Raw genomic sequence first — 27530 nt, forward strand, 5'->3', positions numbered from 1 at the left:
ATTAGCAAGGACCTTAGCGAGTATCTTCGGCTCAGCATTCAATAGGGAGATAGGCCGGTACGACGCACAACAATCACGAGGCTTGCCCTCCTTGGGAATTACTACGATGGTTGCCAGACGCTGGTCACAGGGGAGGGTGCCAAGATTACGCGACTCCATAAACATATCGCGGAGTTATGGTGCGACTTTGTCCGGGCACAGTTTGTACAGTTCAATAGGCAAGCCATTTGGGCCCATAGCCTTGCCAGAACGGAGGGAACGGATTGCGGTCGCAATCTCGTCGCCCGACAACGAGGCCTCCATGAACTCTCGATCATCCTCAGACAGGCAGGGCAGCGCGATGTCCCTCAACAGTAAACAAGAGTCATCCTCGTCTCTATCAGACACCGGGGAGTAGACCACACGGAAATAGTCAGCAAAACACTCCACAATCTCACCAGGGTCAGTCACATTCACACCATCCGCAGTTTGAATCACAGGGACCACACGATTCGCTCTTTCCTTCTTATCAAGCCAGGCGATCAATTTACCCGCCTTATCCCCAACGTCATACAGTCTACCTTGCTGTTCCCTGTACATTGTCTTGGCAGCATCTGTAACAAGGGATTTATAGTAAAACTGCTTCAAACTAAGGGCGTGGAGTCTATCATGGGTGACACCTACGTCTAGGTCAGCCTCCAACACTAGTATTTCAGACTCCAGATTCACAACCTCCTTATTCCTAGCTTTCTTGGTATCAGCTATTAAGGATAGGGCCTGTCCACGAATAACAGTTTTGAAGGCTTCCCACAGGGACACTGAGGACAAAACGGACCCCTAGTTCTCCAGGAAATAGTGATCCAGGGACTTTATCAGGCTGTTATGGGTCTTGGGATTGCGCAGGTACCAAGGATTGATCGAAAGTAAGCCACAAATGAGAATGATCTGAAATGCCCCGGGCCAAGTGTCTGATCTCCCCGACGTAAGAAGACTGGACAGCAGGCATAAGGATGTAATCAAGCCTGGAGAGACTCCCATGGGCCCCGGAGTGAAAGGTGTATTGACATTGGGTCGGATGCATTAACCTCCAGCAATCTACCAGACCAAAGGTATCCAAGAACCCACCGAGCCATGATTGGGAATTGGGAAGATCCCTGCAGGGGTGGCGATCTAAACCGCCTGAAAGCACCGAATTAAAATCCCCAACCATGAGGAGAAGGCTGTCAGGGAGCTCCAGCATCATCTGGCCAACATCCGAGAAAGTAGAGGTCTGGAGATCGACCGTCCGTCCGACCTGCGCCTGACCCAAGACCACCTCTCCTTCAGGAAGAAGCTGAAGACCTGGCTGAAGACCTGGCTGTTCGAGCAGTAGCGGCACCCCCCCCCCCCAGCGCCTTGAGACCCTACGGGTATGTAGCGCGCTTTATAAGTGTCACTGATTGATTGATTGATTGGAGACCCGGTGGAACGTATATAGTAACTAATGAAAGAGTCTTACCCTCCCACCTTCCAGTGAGGGCGGCGTAGTGCCCTCTGTCGTCAAGGATCACGTCATCAATCTCTAGAGGGAGAGAAGACCGGACCAGAATACCGACCACTCTGGAACCAGCGGTGAACCAGGAGTGTGCAACCAAGCGATAACCCCACCTATTCATAGCATGACACACATTTCCCACCAAATGCGTCTCCTGCAAGAGTACCACATCAGGAGACAAACGACGCAAATATTGCAGTATAACACCCCATTTTATATGATCCCCCAATCCATTGACATTCCAAGATATCAACCGCAACCCACTACCCCCCATCCCCACAAGTGATGCATGAGTCACCCCACAAAGAGCTAGACACCTGAAGCAGTGAAGAAACCAAAATGTCGCCTTGAGAAAAAGAAACATATACACAAACACCCCATCCCACCCCCCAACCAAAACCCGTTACAACTCCCCCCTCCCAGCACCCCTGCAGTAGACTAAGAAGCCACCCCAACATGCAGTGTGCCTGTCGCCCTAACAGTCCCATTCTACAAAAAGACCCCGGAGGAGGAAAGAGGCCCGTCCCCACCCGCCACCCAGACGTGGACAACAATAAAACATAATATACAAAAGGAATACCACCCAGCTGAGCAATCTCTGATATTCGGAAGTCAGGAACCGAAAAGTCACTTCCGTGTAGGCTCACCACCCTCGGCACCGCCAGGGTGCTCCGTCCAATTGCCTCGGTCCGGCAGGGAATCCAACCAATCACTCACATTTTCCGGTCGATCGAAAAAGAAGGTCCGTTCCTCATATTCCACTCGAAGCCTTGTAGGGAAAAGCATCGCGTACTTTAGTCCTAAGTCCCGAAGACGTCGTTTAACCCCCTGAAAGCCCATCCTTTGCCTCTGGACAAGTTGAGTGAAGTCCGGGAAAAGATTGACAGTGAAGTTTTCAAATTTTACCGGGCCGTTCACTCTCGATGCCTGCAGGATCACATCACGGTCTCTGAAGTGAAAAAGTTTTGCGATGATAGGCCGCGAAGGAGTGCCCGGCTTGGGCTTACCACCCGGAACCCAATGTGCATGCTCCACTGCGAAAAACGTGCTCAGTCCAGAAGGGGCAAGATGGGTCAGGACTAGATCTTCAACCAGGAGGTCAACCGAGTGAATCTCGGGATTTTCTGGAACACCTATGACGCGGATGTTGTTGCGTCTTGCCCTGTTCTCAAAATCCTCCAGCCAATGGGACATCAGGTCATTGGCCGATTTCAAATTGCCGAGTTCTGTTTGGAGTTCCGACACATCGGCCGTGAGGCTGGACGTCTTCAAATCCAGTGACTTTACTTTCTCATTGGTCTTGGACAGGTCGGCCCTGATCAAGGTGACATCAATGGCGACCGTGTCAATTTTGTGAGCCAGAGCCTCATATTGCTGGCTGATGGTCTCCTTCATGTTGGTGATAGCGCCCATAATGTCCTGCAGGGACAAATCAACAGGAGCGGACGGGTCCTCTCTGGCATCCTCCAGGGTACGGCTGGAAAGCCCCCGGGATCCTTTGGCTTGAGTTTACCGGTCCATAACATTTGTCTGGACCGGTCCCTAACGATGAGGCATCTTGGTCTTCCGCTTCTCGGCTTCACCCCTGACCGCCATGTTTGAAGATGCTCCCCAGAGGGGCCCGCGAGACCTAGTGAAAATGGCCGCCTGCAGGCAGGGCATCAACAAACCACAAAAACTGGCACATACGGCCAAAACAAAGTCACAACTTGACCCAAAAGGCTGTGATGATGAAGCAGCGCTTACTTTAAGTGGAGGCTGGATTGTTCCCCAACCGAGCGAAACCGTCTCGTGATCAGGCAATGCCAGGGTCCAGAAACAAAACCGAAAGTTGAGGTAGGGCCGCCAATTTTTTAATTTTTTTATTTTATATGCTTATAGAGCGCCGGACTAGACCCCCGAAGGGGTATCTCCGCGCTGGAGACCAAGGAGACCCCACTGCCGTTGTTGTTCAACTTCGTCCCGGATCCACAAGTCGCAAAGTCCCCGGCTCACCTCCAGGTAGGCCCCAAAAGTTCAAAACATTGTAGTATCAGTTGCCCAAGTCCGATTTAAATTCCGAAAAGAGTAATGGACTCAGTCAAGGTTCATCTTCGAGAATCCATCCAAGAATTCAGGATATCATCAGGATCAGTTGCAAAGAGTGGCGAGGGTCCGGAGAGCCCTGTGCTCACGTGACCATCTTGGATGCGCGCTAAGCTCCTCCTCTGTTTTGTTTTAAAATATAGGACACGCCTAACCCCTCATCTGTAGTGGTGTTTCTATCATGCATAGGTTTTGGTATAGATGGGTTATTTAAGTCTTTTATCTTAGCTAAGCCAAGACAAGTTGTTTGCTGAATTGTGTCATTCAAGAACATAATTTGTTCTGGGATCATGCAGGCTCTGAATAATGCTTCTTGACATTGTACCTGCCATTCTTTTGTTCCCCAGATCGTTGTTTGTTTCAATGTTGTTTTTCCAAAACTCAAAACCAAATGTTGACATTTTGTCATAACATTTTTCAGAATAAATCAATTTAGTGTTTGTCAGCATGTTTTTCATTTCTGTCTGAAAAGTATGGGAATTTTTCATAAAACGTTTTCGAACAGCCTATTGGCGGTGTTGGACAATGTTCCCACTAATTATAAGTAAAAACATTTCTAGGATTCACAGATTTATGCAGATAATGATGACCATAGTGGTTATAACAGTACATCTCTTCATAATTCGATGAGCCCTGTAAATAATCATGTTCTGTAAATTTTGCTGACATTTCTAAATCTGACATCATATTATTAATGTTTTCAAAGTCCCAATCATCAGAGAAAGAACTTGGTGTCACAAAGTCACTTAATGAAATCTTGAATTGGTGTGGATACTTCAAGAGCTCTACCGGGCCATAGATTTCATAGTCAGTTCTGTCCCATGCTGTACCACCAGGTATAGGCCTTGCTGTGATGTTCACTGATGATAGTTCTCTTTTCTCTATGTGAGAGGATCTGTGTGGTTTCAGGACCAAGTTGATGTTCTGACTTGCTGTGTCCATTTTACTTTAATAAATATACCCATAATTAAAACTAGGATTAGCCAAAGTAGAAGGATAAGTACACCTAACACAATCCATAGTTCAATCCAAGGGGAAATTAGATATGTTTCTTTGAGTTGATGAAAAAGTTCTTTAATTTTCATTTTGAAAATTTTTGTTGCTGACTTGTCTCCATGTTCACTTGGATCATCGGAAAAGTCATCAAATATGATAAAGTAGCCAGATGCAGTTCTGTCAATTGGTGGGATTGCTTCCGGATTTCCATTGACCTTTGCATTCTCTTTAGTTACATTTGTATAGTTCGAGGCTACATCGTTGTAGACTGGTGTTTCCTGAACTGTAGCAATTTGGGTTTCAAGAGGCACAAGTTCCATGGCTTTGTTGCATAGTTCTATTTTATTCACTGATGGTTTATCGAAGGTGATAAGTCTTTATTTTTGAACCTCTTGTATTGTAGCAAGATTTGGTCTTCTGCTAATATCGGCCACATGATTGTGGTTTCACCAGGTCGATGGAAACGTCTCTGTTTTCCTTTTTACCAGCAAGTGGCGGTAGTACTACTGATCTTGTTCCGCTGACAGCTAAGAAAGGTACTGCTTTTCTGTAAGAAGGCCTAAATTCCTTCTTCACCGCAATCTTTTCTCTGACCAGATCTCCAATCTTTGGAATCCAGACAGGTCTTGCTGGGACAGGTGGTTCTTCAGTGGTTGTTGGCTTAAACTTTATGTTACTTAGACTTTTTCTTGTTTCATTCAAGTCCTGTAAAACAGCCAAACGATCTTTGATATCAAAGGTTTTTCTGAAGTATGCCTATCTAAGTCCTGGATTCTCATTCTAGTACAGAACAATAGTTCATAAGGAGTGAAACCCTTTAGAGAATTTCTTGGCAGATTGTTAAGACTACGTTGGACACTTATTAGTCACCCGAACCTAATACCCTCGCCGTTATAGATTGCTTTATGTCATGTTTTTTTCTTTCCACAACCGCATTTCCCTCAGGATGGAAGGGAGAAGATTACCGCAATGCATTGCCTATGCTGATCATGGCCTCTTTGTAAGCTTGAGAGCTAAACGCAGGATCCTGATAAGAATGTAGCATGCCAATTGTGTATCTGCCGATAAAGACTTGTAAATCTTTTATAACAGTTCTGGCATCAGCCGAGCACTGGGGCCACATCTTTAGTGAATCAAGTCTTAATAATTATGGGACCGCATTTGTCCGGTCGGACGTCTGCGCATAGATAGCCTGATGCTGTCTAATAGTGGTGCCTGAGCTGGTGTCTGGTCCGGTTCACAACTGTGATCTCTATTGCAGTCCTCACAATTCATTGCAAAATTGTAAATTTCTACGCTCATTCCCGGCCACCAGTATTGTGATTGTAATTCTATCAGAGATTTCAATATCTCTTGGTGCCTTAGACCCAATCCCATGTGTGCTTCTTGTATCAAGAAGACTCTCCGGTTCGTGTTTGGAATAACTCTATCCCCCACTCCAGAGATTCGAGCAAACGGAACGGAGTTCGCATAAATTATGTATGTATTATTGAGTGGATAGTTGAGATGTAATGTCGCATAGTCGCCTTTTGATGAGGCTTTTACTGCCAGCATGGTTTCTCTATCTATTTGTTTTTCTGAACGCTTTTTAGTGGCTACGGAAACCGGTTGACCAGCCACCGCTGTGGCTCTATTAGCCAATTAATTCCCTGCAACGTGAACGCCATCACGTCGATGACTCAGTGTATGTATCACGTGAGTCTTTTGTAGTTCTTTCTGTTAAAGAACTACTTGTTCCCAAAGCTTTTTATGCTTTATTGTGGCACCTGTGTCATCTTTGTAACCGTTTTGAATCCAAGTCTGCAGGTTCTTATTGTAAGATTGGACGCAGTAATGAGAATCACACACTTTTAGAGTGGGGAATTCACGATCGGCATTTTTAAGCGCCATCTTTAGGGTTCTTATTTCAGCTCGCTGAGCTGTACAGCTTCTGAATGATTCTGTTTTAGTGACCAGTGGTCTGAATTTACCTAAGCGCCAACGACCTTTAACAATCGTGCATGCATTGTTGTAAATTTGCTTTTCCACAACAAAATGTTGTGCAAATCTGTCTGTGTATATTACACAGGTGTATTGTTCTAGAGGCAGGATTTCGGTTGGCAGAGAACATTCATATTCGTATTCCATATTTTCTAATTTTTTCATTTCCGGATCAAAATAGTGTTTCACGTCTTCTGCAGCAAGATAATTTTACCATTGTATCCATTTTGGATCTAATGCCACAGTTTTTAGATTGTGTGGACTTCTCAATGTCTCAATGGCTGATTCTGCTGTAAAAACAGTTATTCCCTTGTCTTGGGCTAGGGCTCTTTCTCTTGCTACAGCAGTTTGAACAGCTGTCAGAATTTTTTCTGTAGAACTGAATTTCATTTCAGCTTGTATGTACAAATGTGATTTGTAAGCTATGGGTAACATTTCTCCCTCATTAGAGGTCAGTTATGTGAATCTGCATCTTCCTGGGATGACTCGGATTACCAGATTGAGTTCGTTTGCACGTGTTTGCAGTTTTGTTTTAGTTAACATGTCTGTCTGTAATCCTCTCAAAATTTCTGTGTGTTCTTGAGTCCAATTATTTGGTTTGAAATCAGGTTTTATTAATTCGTAGAGAGGTTTAACCCTCTCTGCATAATTTAGAATGTATGTTCCCAGAAATTCAGGAAACCTAGTATTGATTGTAAATTCTTCAGCGTTTTAGGTGCTCGGAGTACTGCACTTTTCTCTAAGAAATTGTCTGCTAGGCTTTTGCCTTCACTTGATAATTCATATCCTAAAAATAGGACAGTTAGATGGGCTATTCTTGCCTTTTTAAAGTTGAATTTGTAACCTTCGGATGCGAACCCAAGTATTATGGTGTTCACTCTTTTCAAGTGAGTCTCCAGGTCATCGTCTGTAAGATAGATGTCATCGGCATAGGATAATGCCTCATCATCATACATTTGTAGTAATTCTATTACCCTTGCTGAGAATAATCCTGGGCTATTCTTGAATCCCCGTAGGAGTCGGCAAAATAGTTTTTTCGACCTCATTATTGAGAAAGCGGTCAAATACCTGCTTTCAGGTGCAATGTTTTGACAGAAGAATCCATTAGAAATATCTAATGTTGTTTTATATTTTTTGCGCACGATGTTATTCATTAGTGCTGCACTGTGTGAGTTTTGGACTGCAAAAGTTTTACAGCACGAGTTTAGATGTCTGTAATCCAAAACTAGACGATATGAATCTTCTGGCTTGGAGACAGGAAACAAAAGATTGTTCATTTGTGAGGTGCATGTTTCAATCACCCCTTGATATTCAAGTTGATCTAATATCTCCATGACTTGCTTTTTAGCTTCTTGTTTAACTGGGTACTGCCTCTGTGCAGTACGTTGATTTTTTAATTGGATTTTGTGGTGAGGAGAATCCTCATCCCATCCTAGATGATTTTTATACAAGGCAGGGGCTTGGGCCACTGCCCATTTTCTTGCAAATGTGTATTTTTTATGAATTGGGATATGATTTGAGAAGGCAGGCATAATCATTTCTTCGCCATGAGGGCACTCCCTGACAAACTCTGGTGGCCAGTCTTTCTCAGCTAACAGGATATCAAAGCCTTTAGAAAGATTCTCCCAAAAGAGACCTTCAGTTTTCCTAGTTTTATCTCCCTCTATACGTAATGTTATGGGGCACGCTAACTCGCATGTCTGCAGTTTCCACTTGAATGTATTCATTTGTGTCCACTGTCTCCAGATGATTCATCAGGATCTTGCGAGCTATGGTCACTTCTGCTGCGCTGTTTAGCATTGTCTGGGCCTACTCTCTGTTTTTCAGATTTGTCCTCAGGATTCTTGGCATGCTTAATTTTGATACTTGCTACCTTCTTTCTGGGAAATTGTGATTTTTTACTTTGATGAGCAGGTTCTTTGTCTTTGGACTTGACGTGCTCTTCCTTGTGTTCTGACCGTCCTCTTCTTTCCGATTTCTGTGAGGAAGTCTGAAAAGATCGAGAGGGACGTGTATCAATGCCTTGATTTCTGTCAGGTTTTCTTAATTTATACCTACCTCTAAGATTATATCTATTTTCGGAGGGCTCCCTTTGGGGAGATTTGTCCCCGTTTGTTCCCGTTTTACGGGTGTTTTTCCAAGACATGATTGAATATTCTGTGGTGTAATTTTATTTGTATTGCCCTAATGTATTCCCCTGATGAGGGGTGTTTTGAGGAATTTTAATTGCAGGTTGGAATGTTGAAGTCCGCATGACATATTGGACCAATTGTCTATGAATTGTAATTAATTGTTTTAGTTGAACCAAAAGTTCTTCGTCTAACATTTCTTCAATGTCTGGGTGTGGTGTGTAGCTGGCTAGAACCGGCCATGTGGCTCCTGGTCTACCTAGTGGACCGAGCCAGGTGATGTGATTTTGATGTTTTAGGGTGCCATTAAATAAGAGCAGGTGCTCTTGGTATGTTAGTGGAATTTCAATTTCCTCGAAAGGAGAGTATTCATCTGGAGATTCCGCTACTTTATAGTAGTGGAACTCACGTGTCACTGTGTGTGCTGTTGGAAAAGTTATCCAGGAATAGGATACCTCTGTCTCTCGATACTCATGTGCCCCTACAACAAATACAACTGTACCACCTCTTGGTGATACCCCATTTTCTATAAGTTTTATAGTTATTGTTTTTCTTATGTTGACCGGGATGAGTATTGCATCCGGTTCTGTATTTTGGATGACTGTGTCTTCGGCTAGGAGTTGAGCTGCTAGTTGAACTCTTTCCCTTTCATCCTCACTGTCTGACATTTTTACTGACAAAAAAGGTTTTGTTGCAGAGCAAGTTTCAAGGAAACAAAGATTAGGTGCACAATATTTTGGAACACTGTATCCTTCAACGTTGACTATACCGTAAACTAGTACATAGGATTCTCATCCTACTAAGTTTCGGCGTATATTAACCTTTCACCCACTCCAGACGTCTATTGGAGTTTTTACGAGAGAAAGGGGTCTGTGTGAAAAGCACGACTGAGTTACTCTAGTATCTTGTGTTAGATTATCGCCTTACCAAACTTTGGGCGCCATGTAGTGTAGTTCCTATATTCCCAATAGGCTCTGCGCATTGGAATAACATAAACAGCAGTGTAGACATAGGACTGAGGTCATCTAGGTCTCTACTGACTATTTTAGACTTAATTAGGTTTTTGCCAGCTAGCTCAGAGTTCACTAGAAACTTTCTCGAATGAATAGGGAGGGGTTAACTTCCCTGATTTAGACAAGAAGGGATTAGCTTCTGACAACCATACAACATGACAACTTTGCTCCCCCCGAATAAGGAGTGTATGTCCAGAGTCGTGTGAAAACAATAGACAGCTATTTCACTCAGTCAATCGTGCATGCTTAGTTCAACCAGAGTGCAGAGAAATAGAAAGATGGGCGTTTTCAATAAAAGGTGTTATTTTATTGAGCACTCTTCTTTCTCATGCAAGAGAAATGAATTGCCACAATAGCAATACTTATCATGAAGTAAAGTGCATACAGTAAAAGGAGTATTATAAAATAATACTGTAAAAGCATTGATATGGTTTCTTAGCCATATGATACTTTAAAACGGATACAATTTTTACATACATAAAAACATTGACTAACAAACTCAACTGGTGCTTCTAAGATATGCCTACCCCAGTGTACCTGACCTAAGCCTAATACGTGGAAAGGAGTAAGTAAGTTGCAGTTTTAAGTTAAGTTGGGTTTTTTGCCAAGAATCTGAATCAAGAATTCTCTTTAAGGTTTGAGTCAGCTCCGTACCTTGGTTATAGAATGAAGGAGGTCTTGTATCTCGTTTCTCAGGACTCGATCTTCCAGCAACCCACGAGGGTGACTGGAAACACCGGAGCTGGATTTCTCGGCGTGAGAAAAGGCAGCGTCTCTAGTGTGTCAAAGGGGAGGGGCTGCTTCCTTTGGCTCTCGCATCAGCTGGGCTTCAGATAAGTAGATAGCCGCTCTGCTCCACACCACCTTGTGTTTGCTTAAGGCAAGTGTTGGTATATTTATACCTGGAAGGTGCCGTGTTTGACGTCAGGTTGGACATAAGACGTCAATAAAAGATGTCACTAAGAACTGACTGTTCCTTTAGTGCTCGCAGGAGTTCAATGACAAATCAAAACAAAGACATGGGGAATTCCCAGGTTACTGAAGGTTTAGTGTGTCGAAAGAACTTGTTGTGCTCTTTAGGAATCTAAGGAAGTAGCCTTGTCATATTTGGGCTGCGTGGGCTATGGCTGAATATGGGTAAGATTTGTATGCCTTCATTAGGACATGATTTATCATAACCGCATTAGGGCATGAATCAGGAATATTTAATTAGGGTCCAGGAATACATTCACAACCGTACAGCACATTAGTTCATGTATCTGCTTTCAGTGTATTTTCTGGCCTGCAATTGCTATTTCCTTCTTCATTTCACACAACCTAATGAGGTGTAGATTTCTTCAAAATAGGCCTCAGAATGGCCCCACGCACTCTTTTCACTCATTTACGTCACTCAGGCATTCTGCCCTTGCAGATACCATCTGTTGACTTTGCTTCCCCAGCGCTACTGGAATTATGTGGCATGGAAAGCAAATGTAATTATGCAGCAATATTGAATAAATTATGCAGCAAATTATGTGGTGCAATTTTGCATATTTGCTAGCGTTATTATTTAGCAATTTTAACAGACGTTAATACTGTTGGAGGAAATGTTTTGGGATCGGGCCCAGTATGAACCTTTGACCTCAAGGCCCGAGTAGCTCTCTAGATGGTTTGAGGCCTCTGACCGTCTGTTGCACCTGCACAGCCGTCTCGCCACATTGTTAATTTATTTATATATACCGCACAGACCAGAAAGAGTAGTCCAAGTATTGTTTTTCCAGTCATATGGGTTTAACTTTCCAACAGCAGTGCTGTTCCTCATTTTAGTCGCTCACCCAGGGTACCTGGGGGAAGCCCTTTTGCTTAGCGACCCCGCTATCAGAACAAAGCCCCCCTGTGTTATTTTCTCAATGGGTGACATGTCTTGAGAGCTGCAGCGAACACTGAAAGTATATTTTTTTCTTTTCTTTTTCTTGTTTCCACTAGCCTGTGCCAAAACAATTGTTGAAAAGCGGGGCTAAACAATCGTACTGTCAAAGCTATATTTTTCCAAAGGAAAGATTAAAAAAAAGGAACCGGAGCCTCGACGTGAGTGTTTCCTTCGGTGGCCGGGAGCCAGCAGTGGCAGAAAGCTTTGTACGCTTGTGTGTGTGCGTTTAGATCTGGGTGTGTGCCAAAGTTGCTGTGTGTGTGTACTTTGTTGCAGGCTACTGTGCTCTGGCTCCAAGAATGCGCCTGGGCAGGCCTGGCGGGTTTGTACCCTTGTTTGCACGGGAAGATCCCGTCATCTTGAATGGGAAACCCCAGGCCGCGCCTCAGAAATGCAGCTGAACTCCACGCCTTTATCTTTCCTCTACTTAGGACCCGTAACAAGGCGGGATGTTTTCTTCCCAGCACTTACTCTTCTCAGCAATACGGCAGGCAGAAATATTTCCAAGAGGGTGGGGGGCAGAATACTCCCGGGAATAGGGGGAATAAAAAGTGGTAATCGGTGTTTTCACACGGATTCCCACATGCTTTGGCTTGGTATAGCTCCATGAGATTTTGGTAGCTTTCAGCAGCTGAATTCTCTGCACAAAATACTCCGAAATGGCAGAGCTGCATAAATTCTTCTAACCCCAGCTCCCAGCAGACTCAGGAATATCACTGGACACGTTTTTTTTTTTTTTTTTTTTTGAAAACCTTTATTGAGTCTTCACAGATTAGTACACAGCACGTCGCCTACAACCCAACCGGGCCGGCCGCTAACATAGCGTATAAGCAATAAATATGCAGTAACACAGTACATGCTGTCGTGAGGACTTGAGGATAAAGCACCAAAAAGGAAATTGTGAAGAAGGAGTTGCGAATGGTCCTTGCCAAATTATGAGGTTTTTGTTTTTTGTTTAATACCTAAAAAAGAAAAACATTCAAACTTCGGGAAATCACGTTGCCATCGACACAGGAAACTGAATGCCATTCCGGTGGAAATGTGCCTCTGAGTCCATTCAAATTGCGCTTTTCACATTTTGGTAAATACCGCATGAATTGCCCCATTCCGTTATATCGCCCCCACCCAGTGCAGCCCCTCCTCCCACCATCATGCCCTCCCCTCTCATTCACTCGTCCTCATCCGACTCCAGTGTGTCCCCTTCAGGGAGTGGCTCACAAATCTCACCCCGGTAAACATTCCACGGGGACCAAACTTTATTCCACTTGGCCGGGCACCCCCTGGATAAATACACCGCCCGCTCCGTGACCATGGTCCTATCCATGTTCACACACCATTGGGAGGCCTTCGGCAGATCTGCCACCCCCCAGCGCTGCGCGATGTCCCTCTTCGCCATCATCATACCAATCGTCACCCAGAGGCGACCATGTCGGGACAGGTCAGTTGGTTCCCACACATTAAGAAGACAGCGACGTGGTTCTGGAAGCACGGAGACCTCTAGGACTTGTGAGACGGTGCGCATGACCTGACACCAATATGTTTGTATGAGGGAGCAGTCCCAGAGTGTATGGAGTAGTGTGCCCTCCTCCCCGCAGCCGCGTAAGCAGAAGGGGTCAGGGGCTCGCTGTATGTGATGAAGCAATGTCCTGGTGTAGTACGTCCTGTGCAGAACCTTGAGTTGGATGAGTCTCATTCTAGAGGATATGCCCGCCTCTTTAGGGGATGCCAGTGCCTCGTTCCATTCGTGTTCATCCATCTCCCCCACGTCCTGCTCCCATTTTCCCTTGAGAGGCACTAGCGGGTCTGGGGAATTATTAAGGAGTTTCCGGTAGGTAAGGGAGGTGGCCTTCTCCACCATATAGTCAGTTAGGAGGCGATCCTCTAGCGGGGACAACTCTGGGAGAGTTGACCCCACCGGAATAACCGCCAGCAGAGCATGACGCACTTGAACATACCGATAGGTTTCATGTGGTCCCATTTCGTAGAGTTCCCTCAGGCGGTCGAACGTGATGACCGCCCCATGGTTCCACATGTCTCCCACTGTTGAGATGCCTATGTCATCCCAGCGGGAGAACCCCTTGCTGGTCCGAAGGTTGCCCAGAGCACGTGAATCCCAAAGCGGGGTGAGCTTAGTGATAGTATCTTTCCAGCCTAGCGCAGCGGTGGCTGCGTGCCAGACGGAAACTGTGATCTTAGTGGGCCCCCTCAACAACCTGAGTTTACGCTTGTCATAGAGCGGGGCCAGCAGGGTACCCGCCCCTAGCTGGGCCCGATCCGCCTGGAATGCAGGGTCCGATTGTGATGCATGCAGCCATTGATTAATCGGTCTAAGCTGAGCCGCCCAATAATAAAGTTGAAGGTTAGGGAGTGCGATGCCACCCTCGTACCAACCTTTACAGAGCTTGGCTTGAGCTATCCGTGCCGGGCGATTGTGCCATAGTAGACTAGTGACCACTGCCGCCACCCTTTTGAAGTACCTGGGGGGCACTGCAAAGGGGGTGTTGTCCAGAATATACAGAAAGCGGGGCAGGGATTTCATCTTAAAGAGGGCTGCTTTTCCCAGCATCGTTAGCGGTAATCCTGCCCAGAAGCTCGCATCTCGCCTGAGGCGGTCCAGCGGTGGCTCCAAGTTCAACTTTTCAAACTCCGTCGGGTCACTCGTAACATGAACACCAAGATATTTAAAGGACGTGCCGGCCAATCGCAAGGGGCAGTCAGAGCCAACCGCGGGTGGGCCGCCCGCCAGGGTGTATAATTCAGATTTAGCTCAATTAATTGTGTAGCCCGACACCTCCCCATGGGCATTGCAGATACTTAAAAGAGCCGGGATGCCATGGTCAGGGTCCGTCAGGTATACAAGCATATCGTCCGCGTAGAGCGAAATGCGGTCCTCCCAGCCCTCCCTCCATTGAATCCCCTTGAGCAAGGGGGTGGTCCTAATGAGGATTGCCAAGGGCTCTAGCGACAGTGCAAATAGTAGGGGGGAAAGAGGGCAGCCCTGCCGAGTGCCGCGTTTGAGCGGAAAGGAGCGCGAAATGTGGCCATTCGCCACCACATGTGCTACCGGCATAGTGTACAGCAGTTTAATCCAGGATATGAAAACAGGGCCGAAACCCATGTACTGGAGAACCTCGAAGAGATAAGCCCATTCAACCATGTCAAAGGCCATCTTGGCATCTAGGGCCAAGATGGCCGCCGGTTCGTCGAGTTCATCCGTTTTGGCCAACACCCCATGCACCCGTCGTAGATTGAGTGAGGTGTTCCTGTGGGGCATGAACCCGGACTGGTCTGGGTGAATTAGATCAGAGAGGTGGGGCAGGAGACGATTTGCCAGCAGTTTCGCCAGGATTTTACTTTCTGCGTTGAGTAAGGATATAGGGCGGTATGAGGAGCAGTCCTCCGGAGGTTTGCCAGGCTTAGGGATAGCCACTATCGTGGCCGTTCGTTGGTCTAACGGGAGTACCCCCGCCGTACGGCACTCCTCATACATTCGAAGCAGGTATGGGCTAATAACAGCAGTGCGGTCTTGGAACCATTCAATTGGAATGCCGTTTGGTCCGAGCGCCTTGCCCGTATGCAGGGCCCCAATGGCGATCCGCAGTTCGTCAGCAGTGAAAGGCGTCTCAAGCTCAGCCGCCGCCTCGGGCAACAGCGCCGGGATGGGCAGATCATACAGTGCGCTTTGAGCCGCAATGGCCGTGACGTCCCGCTCCGGGGTGTAGACTTTCTCGAAGTGGGCAGCCAGCTCTTCTACTATCCGAGCTGGGTCCGTGTGAATTTTCCCCAGGACATCCCTGACCTGTTGGATCCCCTTGGCACTCCCGCCTCTTTTGTCTAGCCAGGCCAGCATTTTCCCTGCTTTGTCCCCCAAATCATACACTCGGTTTTGTGTGTCAGTGATGTGACCTTGGGCAATGTGTCGAGCATGGTCTGTATAGAGACGCTGGGCCAGCGTGAGCGCATGCAGTGTGTCGTCAGTGGGGTCCGTTTCATGGGCTGCGGTTGCGTCGCGCAGTCGTGTCTCGAGCGCCGAGTGGTCCGCCACCTGTTCTCGCCTATACGAGGTTATGGAGCTAATGGCTTGCCCTCTCAGGACAGTCTTATAGGCCTCCCATAGCACCTCAGCCGAGGCTGCGGTAGGCTCGTTCTCCACAAAGTAATGTGTTGTGGCGGTCTGCAGTGCTTTCCGGACCTTCGGCACCTTAAGATATGAGGCATGCATCGGGAAGACGCGGTGGCGTGAGCGTGTTTGTGAAGTAATGGTGAGAGTCAGTGGGGAGTGATCCGAAATGCCCCTTGGGTGAATGAGCACCTCTTCTACGCGCTGCAAACCATCCCCAAGCGCCAGAAAGTGGTCAATGCGGGACAGGCTATTGTGGACGGTGGAATGGAAGGTGTACTGTCGTAAAGTAGGGTGGACGTGCCGCCATATGTCCACCAGCCCCAGCGCCCCAAGGAACCTTTGGAATCTGGAGGGACCCCCGGGGAGAGCGGGTGCGGGGAACCTGTCGAGTAGTGGGTCGGCAGGGGAATTAAAGTCCCCGCCCAACAAGGTGTCACCCTCGGGGAGGGACAGTAGGAAATCGCCCAGGGCAGGCAGCATCACAGCGTGTAAGGACGGCGGGATGTACACTGATACTATTGTCAGGGGGCGCCCCTCCCATTGACCACTCACTGCCGCAAAACAGCCCTGTGAGTCGGTTTTTGTGCAAATGGTGATAAAAGTTGAGGATTTTCTAAGCAGGATACCCGTGCCCCGGGACCCAGTGGAGAATTCGGAGTGGGCCAACATTGAGTACCCCCGCCTGTCCAGGGCCTTGGTGGCAGTACCCATTAGATGGGTCTCTTGAAGGAGTATGAGGTCAGGTTTATGTCGCTTGACCTCGGACAGAACAAGGCCTCGCTTCACTTTATCACCCAATCCACGCACGTTCCATGCCAGAAGCTTGAGGGAGGAGCCGCCCAGTCGTGTCTCACCCGCCTGCATCACGTTACGCCGCTCACCCACCACCATCGAAACTCAGGGGCCTGAACCCGCAGCACATGGCCCACCCTCCCAACATCGTTCCAGTAAACAGCACAGTACATTCTACATTGTTCAGACGATAGCATGAATTTCCCGTAAAACCAAACAAGTCCCCCCCCCAACACCCCCCACCCTGCCTCCCTGCCAAACGGACTCAAAACTGCCCGCCACCCCAACTTAGCAGAGCGCTTAACCCATAGCCGAAACAGAGTACTTGCACGTCGGGGGAGAGTGTCCCCCAAAGCAGGCGGTCCCTTTGCAGCCCTCGGGCGTCCGGGCCAGTGTCCATTAACGGCTCAGTAGAGAATCAGTGGGAGTAGAGTTCAGGAGTAACTCGATAGTCCCTTGTGGTATCTTCATTTGCCGCCAGCCGCTCCCAATTGGTCTTGAGGTGGTGATCCATTCTCGCTGGTCCTGGATGGGGAGCGGGAGCCCCGCCGGCTCGTCCCCCCCGACCTGTTGCGTCGACGGTTAGAGGTGCGGTCCACTGTGCGCCAGCCATCCAGCCATTCCCTGGCATTCTCTGCTGAATCGAAAAACCAGACCTTCTTATCCGCTACCACTCGTAGCCGGGCCGGAAACAGCATGGAGTACGGCAGTTCTTGGTCGCGAAGCGACTTTTTAACTTCGAGGAAAGTCCTCCTCTTGCGGGTGACCTCCGCCGTGTAGTCGGGGAAAAATGAAATCCTCGAATTCTGGATTTGGATGGGCGGTGCCACCCTAGCGGCCTGGAGGACTGCATCGCGGTCTCGAAAGTTGAAGAGTCTCGCCAGGATGGGGCGCGGAGCTGCACCCGGGGTGGGCGTCCCGCCCGGGACCCGATGGGCCCGTTCTACTGTGAAGAAGTTTGATAGTCCCTTCGGGGCCAGTTTGGTCTTTATAAGGTCTTCAACATATAGGTCCATGGCCCCCTTTGTTTCAGCCTCCGGGACCCCCAAAATACGGACGTTGTTGCGTCTGGAACGCCCCTCCTGGTCGTCCAGTTTACTTTTCAAAAGTTTATTGTCCGCCTGCAGCCTCTCCATTGCCACCTGCAGGTCCGAAACGTCTTCTATCAAAGATTTGGTCACTACCTCCACCTGCTTCACCCTTTCGCTCATTTTCTGGAGGTCGGCTCTGATCAGGGTAACCTCCGCCGCGGTCGAACCCACCGTGGCCTGCACCTGCTCCAGTGTCCGCAGCACGTCGTCCAGCGTGGCCTTTTCTGCGCCGTCATTGTCAGAACCCTTCCCCAATGATTTGCGCTGCTCAGATTGTGTGGCCGACTGGCCCTCATAGGCATATTTCCCGAGCTTCGCTTGAGCAGCATTCTGCCGCTGTCCCTTCCCCGCCATTGCTGTCCAGTGAGACGAAGTCCAAGCTGGAACGGGCCGGAGGTCCGTCGCTGTCCACGGGGGGGAAAAAGGGAATGCAGGGGGGGTTCAGTACTGGTGGGATGCCAACGTCCGCTGGTACCATGCAAGTGTCGCCGGCCGCCGCGGAGCTTTGGCGGCCTCGGCCAGTTCAGCAAAATGGCGTCAGGTGCCGTGCAGGACCTCCGATCCGTGTTGAGCGCAGCCAAGGGGCACAGATGCCCAGCGTCACCGTGTATTCCACGGGAGGGGTAGAGCAGCCGGTGGGGAAGGATCGCCAGCCAAAGGTGTCGGGCGATGGCGTCGTCGGCTACTTCCGGATGGTTGCGCCGGGGAGGATGAACTTCCGCCCGGCCTCAGGATTCACTTGACACCGATGCTCGCCTCGTGTCACCAGGCCCGTCTCGCCCAAGGGACGGAGATGAAGTTTCGCCCCGAAATCGGGGTCCAGGCACTCCCAAATTTTCTGCGCCGGTGCCGCTCGGTCACCGCACCCAGTACACCCTCTTCGGACTGAGTAGTGCGCGGATTGGCATGCGGATTGTTGCGGGAAGCCGCCTTGCTACGGGAGCCTCTCTAGGTTGCTGCCGCCATCATCGGCTGCTAGCCACGCCCCCCCACTGGACACGTTTTGACACGTTTTGAAGCCCTTGGAACTCTCCGCATATCAACTATTAAAACCGACTGCTGATAAACTGGAGCTTTGCAAACTTCATGAAATGTGTGTTTTTTCTGGTCTTGCCTGAAACCGTGCCTGCGCTGTCTGTTGCGAGGACCATTGTTTGCTTTCAGAAGGCTTAGAGCTTTCCCAGTTGCTTACCATTGATTGGCTTCTTTGTCAGTCTCATTTTCTTGCTTCTTATTGGTCACTTGTGAGGACTTCCCTTCCTCTTCTTCTGTTTGTCCCTTCCCTGGAGCAGAGATGCATTACTGTATTCTGACACTTGAACAATGTTCTCATTTATATCATATAGTACAACATTCTTCTTTTACAGTTGGCATCTTAACCTGATTCAACAAGTACCAATCATTTACATTTGTTGATCTCCTTCTCTCAAACTCACCCTAATCTCCTACCTTCTTTTACTGTCTTGCAACATTTCTTCCACCCATCCTCCCTATATAATTTGTTGAGACCCACCCCTCCTTTCTCTTTCTCTCTCTTCCTTATTCCCTTGTTCCTCTCTTCCTTAATGGCCTCCCTAATCCCTCTTACTACTTTCCTTCCTTCCTACCTTGTTTACCTTTCTTCGTTCCTAACCCTTTCCTTTTCCCACTCTTCATTACTCCAATCATCTCTTCCCCCTTCCTCAATTCCTCCTTCCCTCAAGCTCTTCCTTCCTATGTACTTCCACTGTCCCATCTGCCTATCTTTCTCTCTACCGCCCTATCTTTCTTCATTACCTCCTTTCCTTCTTCTTGCCCATCCTAATCCCTCTCTTCACTCCTTATTCCTATACCCTCACCCTATTTTCTAAACCCTAATTTCAACTTCACTTATTCCAGTCACTCATATCTTGCCTTTCACTAAGTTTTTTAATTCTTCTTCTTGCTTTCTCTCCTATCCTTTTTTCCTCTCTCTCCCTCACTCCTTCCCTCTCTCCCTTCCTCAAATCCTCCCCATATTTCCTCCCTTCCCTTAATTCCTTCCCCCTTTCTTCCCATTTGTCACGTCGTGTGCCCCCCACAGATCACGCAGGAGACAACCAAGGCATGGTAGGCACTTCTTTATTTCGAACAATAGCTTCTTGGTGCGGCGTGCCCTGTCCCCTGACCTCTTGCTCCGAGGTCCTGATCCCGACTGCCCCTCATCCCCTCCCCTGACCGGATGTGGTGTCCGGTGTCTCTGTCCCCTGGCCCTGAGTCCCTAGGGTCCTAGTTCCACTATGTGGGCACGACATCTCCCCCTTTGTTGCAAACAAAAGTTATTTGCCAGCTGTCCCTTGGCTCACATCAGTGATGGAGAAAACGTGGAAGCGAAGAAGAGAAAAAGAGAAAGAGAGAGAGAGAGAGAGAGAGAGAGAGAGAGAGAGATGTGATGTTGCTGATGTTCCTTTACATCTCTGTTATCAGTCTCTTTGTCTTTTTGCATTCTCTCCTTGGTCATTGTTCTCTAGTCTCTGGTGCAGGATCTTCCTGCGGTGTCTCTCTCGCCTCTTCTTGCTTTGGCATCCATGTTTCTTCTTCTTTTTTTACTGCCTTGAAGTGGGAGCTGTTTCTGGTGATCTCTCGTTGGCCTGTTGTGGCTGTGATCATGGGCCCATTCACTTTCACCCCTTTTGCTGGTTCCCTTGCAAATGCGCTGTCCGACTTTTTTACCTGTCTCTGTTTCACAAACACCATGTCTCCTTCCTCTATCTTTTTGTTTGTCGCGTGTCGTCTTTGATCCGCGTATTCTTTCATCTTTTCTTTCTGCCTCTTGTCTTTGACGGCGATGTCTTCTTGGCCCACTTTTTTTTCTTCTTTCATCTGTGGCAGACGTGTTCTGCTCACTCGCCCTAGTACCAATTCCGCGGGACATCTCCCAGTGGAACTGTGGGGCGTGTTTTGATAGTCCCTCAGTACCTGGCATAGCGCTTGTCCAATTGATATTTCCGTCACTTTTGCTCTTTGCACCGCCTTTTTGATGGTCCCCATGAACCTCTCCGCCATCCCATTTGCTTGCGGCCACAGGGGCGTTATGCGCCTGTGATGTATGCCTAAGTATGCCATGAATTTCTTGAATTCTTCGCTTAAGAACGGTGGGCCATTGTCTGTTTTTAATGTCTGTGGCGAGCCCCACGCTGCAAAGATGTCATCCAGTACTGGTAGTGTTGCGTTCGCAGACGTCGACGACACTGCCTTTACAATGGGGAACCTTGAGTATTCGTCGATCACCATTAGAAAGTAATTTCCTGTTTCTAGAGGCCCATAGAAATCTGCGGCCAGCTCCGTCCACACCGCTGTCGGTAATGGAGACATTTTCAGTGGTTCTGGTCTTGGAGGTGACCCTATGATTTGACATATGTGACACTTTGTTATCATTTCTTCCACCATGCTGTCAAGTCCCGGGAACCACACCTTTTCCCTCAGCATCTTTTTGGTGGCCACCATGCCCCGGTGTGACTCGTGTGCCAACTCCACTGTCCTTCTTCTCAGCGATTGAGGCATTATTATTCTTGTGCCTCTCATTACTGTTCCATTTTCACATTCTGATAGTTCCTCGTGTATTCTTTTGAATGCCAGCAGTTCTTCTTTGTCTACTCCTTTGCCTGCATGCATGTTGCCATTCACATGCCTCCATCGTTGAGTTTTGTTGATCCTCATCACCTCTTGCATGGTGTCGTCCTGTCTCGTTGCTTGTTCCAGTTCACTCATTGGTATTGTCGCTGGTGTACTGGAGTTTTAGTGCAAAATTGAGGTATTCTTCTGCCATTGTGGTCACTTGAGAGTTCTGTGGTAGTGGGTAGAAACTTTGGAAAAGGCAAAAAAGCCCACAGACGTGGTAGAAGTAGCTCGCTAGTCCCAGAAACGATCTCACTTCTACCACGTCTGTGGGCTTTTTTGCCTTTTCCAAAGTTTCTACCTTGCTGTGGTCTGGCCGCATTCCTTTTTTGGAAAAGATGTGACCGAAAAACACCAACTCATTTCGCCCCAGTTCACATTTTTCTTCGTTCAGCGTTAAACCTGCTTCTTCTAGGTGTGAGCACACCTCTCTTAGGGCGGTGTCGTGTTCTTCGTCTGATTTGCCAAACACCAGGATGTCATCACTATAGTTTAAACTGTTATTGACGGGCCTGATGACTTGCCTAATTGTTTCTTGGAATATTTCTGCCGCTGACTAAATCCCAAAGCTCAGGCGCTTGTATCTGAATAACCCCAGGTGGGTAGAGAATGTCGTGATGTACCGTGACTGGGGGTCAAGTTCCAACTGATGGTAGCCCTTGCATAGATCTAGCTTTGAAAAACTTCTTGTACCCGTGAGACAGCTAATCATGTCGTCTAGGTGTGGGCCTGGGTGTCTCTCTCGTTCAATTGCCTTAATTGGAATCCTCATGTCCACACATATTCTTATTTTTGATTTGTCCTTCTTTGGGACGGCCACGATGGGTGACACCCACGGTGTCGGTCCATCTGCTGGTTCAATGATGTCTTGCTTTAGGAGGGCTTTCAGCTCTTCCTCCACTTGTGGTTGTAGATGTATGGGCACCCTTCTGTGATTTTGCGCAACCGGTCTCACCGTTTCGTCAATGTGCAGTGTTATCTGCCGCCCTTTCAGTTTTCCTAGTCCCTCTATCAGTTTTGGATATTCTTTTAAGATGTTCTTTTTTTCTGCCATGTCATAAGTCATTTCCATTAGCCCCATCACTTGTGCTGTGACGTTGCTCAACAAACATGGCGCGGGGATGTCTCATTTGAGTACATGTATCTGCTCCGTTGTCCTTTGGTCTTTGTACCTTAGGTCTTCCTTGAACTTTCCCAGGTAGATCACTGGTCGTGAAGACTTTTACTTGTGATGGCGTCAGGATTGGCGTTATTTTCATTTTTTCATACTCCGAAACGCACATAATGTTGCACGTTGCACCACTGTCCAGAACGAAAGTGGCGTCATGTGGCCCTACTTTTATTGTTACCGATTCCGTTTTCCGTATCTTCTTCTTGTCTATCAGGCATATTGTCTCATTGCCCACTTCCTCATCGTCTTCCGAGTCCGTTGTGCCTTCTGTCATAAGGTATAAGCGTTCTGTTTTTTCTTCTTCGTATTCTTCCTCTGACTCTGCTGATGAGCCTCTCACTCCAGTCTCGACATGTCTGATGTGTCTCCTTGTCGACATTCTTCCTCTGTTCATTCTTCCCCGGTCGATCCTGAACTGTGCTCCTCGGCACACGCTTGCGTAGTGGTCCCTTCCATTGCATTTTCTGCACGTCTGGCCAAATGCAGGGCATTGTCCTCGGCGTGGGAATTCTAGTCCACATCGGTAGCATGTTCCTTCTTGCGGCTTCCTTGCTGGCTGATCCCCTCTGTCTTGTCTCCAGTTTCCTGTTCTGGCGTTGCTTGCCATTCTATTTATTTGTTCTCCACCTCTTCCTTTGCCACGTTCCATCACTTGAGCGTGTGTTGTTGCTCGCGCTTCTGCCCTCCCAAGTGCGAGGATGTTTTCTAGAGCTATTGGTTCTTTTAGTATCCTTGTTCGGAACTCTATGTCTCGACAGCCTGTTATTATGAGTAATCGTATGACCTGCTCGTTGTCAAATTTATCGAACTCGCAGTGAGTCACCAGTTTCCTCAGCCTCGTTGCGAACTCATCCAATGATTCCTCCGCTTGTTGGAAGGCAATCGTGAAGCTGTATCTCTCAAAATCCACATTTCTTTGCGGGTCAAACTTGTCTGTTAGGCATTTTATTAGTTTGTCATAGGTGTCAATCTCCTTGGTTGGCAGCGTCACCATCAGGTCCTCGACCTCATCGCCCACTAGATTTATAAACAGTCCTCGTTTCTTTGCTGCTATGACGTCTGTGGCCTCTGCATAATTTTCAAACCGTCTGAGTCACTTCTCCCATCTTATCCCTGTCTGTGGTTCGGACAGGCTGAATGGCAATGGCCTTCTATATTGCGCGCTTTGTTTTGCGTCTGAGATCACTTGTTTCTTCTTCTTATTATTTTCCTTGATATTCTTTCTCTCTTTGTCTTATCTTTCGTTGTTACTTCTGTCAGGTTTACTCTTTTATTTCCTTTATTGTTCTTTATTTCCTTTATTTAGGCCCTTCCTTGCTTTACTATTCTTTATATCGTATTTCCTTTGCCTTTCTGTTGATAGATTTGCACTTTTTTGTCCAAACTCGATCTATTCCTGACTTTAAAATGGCCGCTGAGCCTTTCTGGCTTCCTATTGGTCCGTTTGCCTGTTTCTAAGATGGCCGCCGCTGATCTCACGGGACTTCGCGTCCACTCACAGCTGCCTGACTTCAAAATGGCCGCCACCTTTGTTCTCGATTGCTATTGGCTGCCGCGCCTGACCCCAAAATGGCCGCCGAGACTCTTGCGGGAGCTCGCGCTGCCTTCTTCTCTTTGAATTCTTCAGTTTCGCGCTCTTTGCTGCTTTTGCTGGGCGCTTACCGGGGGTCGCTGGGTCACTTTTCTGGTCCTCCTGCAGCGATCGGGGTGGGCTCCCGTGTCGCTGCTGCTTCTTTGACGTCGCTGTGCTCCTGCGCTCCTTCTCTGGTCACGATGCGATCCAGGGTGGGCTCCTGGTTGAAATCGCCTTTTCCTCACGTCGGAGTATTCCGATCCCACCTTCGTCGCCAGTTGTCACGTCGTGTGCCCCCCACAGATCACGCAGGAGACAACCAAGGTATGGTAGGCACTTCTTTATTTCGAACAATAGCTTCGAAGGTGTGGCGTGCCCTGTCCCCTGACCTCTTGCTCCGAGGTCCTGATCCCGACTGCCCCTCATCCCATTCCCTGACCAGATGTGGTGTCCGGTGTCTCTGTCCCCTGGCCCTGAGTCCCCAGGGTACTAGTGCCACTATGTGGGCCCGACATCATTCTTCCCTTATCTCTCTATCACATTGCTCCTTCACTCGTCACACTCACACCGTTCCATGCCACACAATTCAACTCCACACATTTCCATTCCACATCACATATTTCACCAACAAACCCCATAATTCACCTCAACACAATTACATATTACCACATACATCCAATTCAACTCACATAATTCCACATCATACTACAAAATTCAACAGCACACCACATAAGTAAACTCCAATACACACTACTCCACACCACAAAATACCATTGCACATAATTACACTCCATCACACCCAGTCCCTCTCCACATAATTCCAATACGCTCAATACCATGTAATTACTATCCACATATTTCAAATATGTACCATGCCACATTAATTCCCCAACACTAATCCACTCCACACCACACAAATTCATGTAACACAACTCATTAACTAACAATTCCAATCCAACTCACATAATTCCACTACACACCACATAGATACACTCCATAAAACATAGGTAAAAGACATTATCATTTACAACTCCAATAGCTCTAACTCAAGCGAATGCGAAAGCTATTGCATTCCTTTTTGGTTCATACAAGTAAAAAAACGCACTTGTGTCATGCGTCTCCGGGTAGAGGATGTGGTCTCACGGCTAGACTGCTGACTTTGGAGCTGGTAAACCAAGGTTCGAGCCTCGGGGTCGACTTCACATCCTGTGATTCTGGGCACATCACTTAATCTCCCTGTGCCTACCAAAAAAAATCAATGTGTCCTTGTGTAACATAACTGTTGCTCATGTAAAGCGCTCCAATACCTTTGGGTTGTGTTTGCGCTATATAAATCTGCAACAAAAAAAAATACATCTCACATGGTAATGTATGCACGTGCCTACACAATAATGTAGTCAGTCTTCTTTATTGCAATTTTTCAACATGCTACACATCAGCCACACTTCTCAACGACTTAGCTTAGAAACAAAGGCTAAGCCAAAACCTCTGGCTAACCACGTATAAGGACCCAAAGGCGAGACCTAATGGCTATGCCAATGCTTCTTCTCAGTATTAAGGAGAGGCGTACTTTCTTCCTTTTTTTGTCTGTGGCTAATAGGAGGGATAACATGTACAGCTATCTTTGCTTGGGCTCACCTGTGGCACTAATGCCAATTAAATCATCTAAATTAATGATCTTTTTAAGCCACTCAGTAGACTCGTATTTAAAGCATACAGATTTACTGAGCCTCCTAGTAAACATTCTGAGTCAGCTTCTTGACATACTACTCCTATGAGCACCTAGCTCTTCTGCATATTGCTCTTTAATTTATGGGTGAGCAGGGCCATCTTTTTGCAAAGTCACAGCACATAGTATGCCAACTTCTTCTACAAGAAGAAGGTAGTCCCAAGGTGGTAGCCAACAGGTCGTTTGAAGTAGATGAATTAAATAACCTTCTATGTTATCTTTCTGTATGGAAAAACATACATATAGATGGATGTCTAACAACTTCCTCAATGGAGACGTCAGAGTGTTCATCATTCTATGGGACATTGTGGTAAAAGGATCCACCAGTCTATTGATCCAGGAATAACATGAGTGTACAATTTGTAACTTACCCCTCACACTTTCAACTTGACTTTGTGTAAATGGACATGAAGTAGGGCTTCCCTGTCAAACAATGACTTCAGCGAAGCCACCGCATGGGGTGATTATGCTTCTTATGTACACTTCATCGGGCTGTCTAGTTCCATGGTCCACCAGAGTACTAGGAAGGTATGTGGTCAGCCAGTGTCAATCCCTGTGTTTTTAAACAGAGCCTCGTCTGCTAACAATGAAAATATTTGAGCTTTAGTATGACAATGTGATTTACTAGACTTCTGCTAAGTGGGGCACATACAGCAGAACTTCATTATGGTCACCTCCATCGTGAGGGAGTCAAAATGATGTAAGAGCTTATTGTTGGCATTTTTACTATATTTAGTCTGCAGTCGTGGGTCTTTTACAAATAAATCTTGAGGTCGCCCTGGCTTTTCTGATAAGCAATTCACTTTCCAAAAACACAATTACATGCCTTTCTGCTTCTGCTTCAGTCTGCACTTTGGTTTAGGCATAGAGATCAAACACTGTTGGTCCCGCTTGAGGGATGTGAAAAAATTGAGCTTTGCCTGGGCCTCCTTCATTTGACAATCTTCACCAATAAGGGAGGTCCTTTATACCTAACAGTGCTGCCTCTGGCACCTACTTAGAGCATGCTCTTCGTTGGCCTAAACCTTGTGAAGGAGGCTGGTTAGTAACAGTATGCAACTGTGGTCTCTTAGCTTTGCAGATCCATTGTTCTGGTTCTAACACCTGAGGGCCTCTCTCAGAGGGATGTTGGAGCATTCAACCATTCATCTGCCAAAAATTAGTTGCAGTTTCTGCCTTGTACTCAATCCACAGTAATATCATCTGTAACTCTCACAGTAACTGGCTGCATCATTCCATCACCTGCAGAGTGAATCGAGCCAAAGGAACTTTAGTTTTTTAATTACTAATGTCTGGTAGAACCCATATTGCAATCCCAAAATATTGTCAAGCATGACATATTTCTTGCTGACCATTGTGCAACGCCTAGGGTCTAATACACAGATACCCTGTTGCAGTTTACGTATGTATTAGACAGGAAGTGGTGATAATTCCTCAACACTAAGGAGAGAATCTTGGTGGTTAAATGTCTGACATCATGCACATCACAACAAAGATATCAGCAAACGTCAACAAATATGGATGTTCGGCTTGAGTCATTTAAGCCAATTCCACACTCAATGTCCCACTCAATACAAATGAGGAAGAATGGTGCTCAGGCTTAGACCAAATGTTTATGAATTTGGTAGGAATAGTGGACCATGTGATAGGATTAACAATAAGCTAAACTTGGATTCCACTGGCTACAGCAAATGCTGCTCATCACTAACATAGTGGTTGTATGTGGCTGTGATTATTTTTTATCTATATACTGGAAATGTGGCCTAGCAGACACATCAGATTGCTCATTC

The sequence above is a fragment of the Lissotriton vulgaris genome, chromosome 12, assembly GCF_964263255.1.
Source record: "Lissotriton vulgaris chromosome 12, aLisVul1.2, whole genome shotgun sequence".
Lineage (NCBI taxonomy): Eukaryota > Metazoa > Chordata > Amphibia > Caudata > Salamandridae > Lissotriton > Lissotriton vulgaris.